Below are 2428 nucleotides of genomic sequence, written 5' to 3' on the forward strand. Positions count from 1 at the left end.
TACGAGAAAGACGAAGCCTATGTATTCAAAGTCATAGCACCAAGTCTAAGTGAATTAATTCTCTTAGCGCAACGTTATGTGCGGAACGGATCCAAAATAATCCGCACACTAGCCCGACTCAAACGGTAGTCGGTAAAGGATTATCAAACCCGTTGATGGCTGAGAATTTGCCAAAAATTCTATAAATGCGAGTCATTGACGAAAACCCCACAAGTATTATGGTTGATTATTCCATACGGAGTAAGACATCATAATAAAGGAGACATAATGAATGAAAAAGACATATTTTCTATTAATAAAATTGAGTTTGCAGGTACAAGAGTTACAATCAATCTACATGAAGTTTGTGACTACAGGCTTGTTGTTCAAGTTTAGTCAATTCCTCTGTATAAGTTCGCTCAAGCTCACACTGCAATGCAACCTTGAAGGATTCCTCGGTGAGGGATAATGTTTTCGCAGCCTCTTGTTGGATCTTGGCTAACTTCTGTTTCGAGAGCTCCAATTTTCCGGATATCACAACTCGTGAACGCTCCAAGTCACCCTTCGCCATCCCCAAGATAGCCAAGGCCTCCATTTGATCCACCCGACTTTGTTGCGTTTGAATCTCAAGTCCAGCCGAAGCCCGAGTGTCGTGCCATGCTTGTAGACGAGATTCCATCCAAATGGCTGTGTACGTTGAGCTACCAGCAGTCTTCAACTCTTGTAACCGTCGGAATTCGCGCCCCAGCCGGTCCAAAGCGTCGACATAGCTAATCTGCAATAAAGATCAACAGCTCAGTCAGATCAAGAATCGAGATACATAAATCGAAAGACTAAAAGGGAAATTGCGAATCTTTAATTGAAATTCTACAAAATGGAATTTTCCTAATTAAGGGTCTAATTAAATCTATACAACATTCTCGATTCAAGTTAAGTGTCACAAAGTCAAATATAAGGCCTCGATCGTGTCAACATGTGGATTCACAAGCTCAATCATATACAAAAAAAAAATAGTTCGAATTCAAGGCATATAAAGTTCTCGAGCCATACACAAGTTGGGATTCAAGTTGTTTCGACCACATACAAGTTTGGATTCAGTCACATCGAGTTCAATCATGTACAAGTTCGAACCATACAAGAGTGCAATCATGTACAAGGATTCACATATACGTAAATTCAGGCATACACAAGTTCAACCATATACAAAGTTCTCGACACACGTGCAAGTTCGGCCATACACAAGTTGGGATTCAAGTTGTTTCGACCACATACAAGTTTGGATTCAGTCACATCGAGTTCAATCATGTACAAGTTCGAACCATACAAGAGTGCAATCATGTACAAGGATTCACATATACGTAAATTCAGGCATACACAAGTTTAACCATATACAAAGTTCTCGATCCACGTACAAGTTCGGATGCAATCATCAACAATTAACCAAGAGTCAAAATTTGACCTCGACGAGGCACAAGTTCAAGAGCATCAACTCGAGAAATCAGTATCGTCACAAATTTTCAGCCATGTACAGTTAAGGGTTCAAACAAACCAAGAATTCGGCCATGCATACCACCAATGTCAACCTGGATGTTTCGGCTATAAACAGGTTCAACAAGAAATCAGTCGGCCAACCATCAATCCCAAGAACTCAACAAGATTTTTCGGCCATGAACAGTAAGATTTTTCGGCCATGAACAGTAAAAATTCGGCTTCAAAGAGTTTTAGCCATCAATTTCAGTTCTTTATACAAATTCAAGAATAAAGTTCAAGAATTTCGGCCACCATTAACCCTCAAAATCCAAGAAATTTCGGTTTTTTTCCTAAGATTAAAAAGTAGGGACTGCAGATATCAAGCCATGAACACAATCAAGCTCAAAAAAATCGGCCATCTTTCAAAGCTCAAGTTCAAGTTTCGGTTTTCCCCAAAATTCAAGAATTAGGGCTTCGATTTTTTTTAGATCAAAATTCAAAAAAAATCAGCCATGAATCAAGCATCCAAATTGAAAAGAGGACATTGAAGCTTACCTGAAATTCGAAGAGGAATTGAATCCACAAATGCTCGAGCCCAAGTCAAGATCAGCCGAAAACCCTAGGTCTGCCCTTTTGTTCAAGTCCAAATTGGAAGAGGAGAAGAAGGAGTAAAGGGGAATTTAAGGAGGAGGAGCTTTGATTCGGTTGGAATTCTAGAGGAAGAGGAGCTCTTGAGGGGTTAGAACTCAAGAAGAAACCGAAAATTTGGGGGAGATAGGAAGCTGGAACCGAAGTTTGGAGAAGAAGAATAAAAGAATCGGGATTTTTTTTCGTCCCTTTTGAGCTTCTCCGACCCGCGTTCCGCGAGTCGGACTTGTGTCCGACCCGCGTGCTCGCGGGTCGGATTGATCCGACCCACGATCACGCGGGTCGGATTCATCTGACCCGCGTGAACGCGGGTCAGACCCAGTTCAGGGCC

The 2428-nt window shown here is 41.3% G+C and overlaps 1 long non-coding RNA gene across 1 annotated transcript; it reads right to left on the minus strand.

Annotated features, from left to right (window-relative positions):
- Positions 266-2252, minus strand: LOC109846486. The gene is made up of 2 exons (XR_002248540.1): positions 2005-2252; positions 266-754 (listed from the first exon to the last, which is right to left on the minus strand). It is a non-coding gene; the product is annotated as an uncharacterized LOC109846486 (long non-coding RNA).

This window comes from Asparagus officinalis, chromosome 6 (assembly GCF_001876935.1).
Source record: "Asparagus officinalis chromosome 6, Aspof.V1, whole genome shotgun sequence".
NCBI classification, from domain to species: Eukaryota; Viridiplantae; Streptophyta; class Magnoliopsida; order Asparagales; family Asparagaceae; genus Asparagus; species Asparagus officinalis.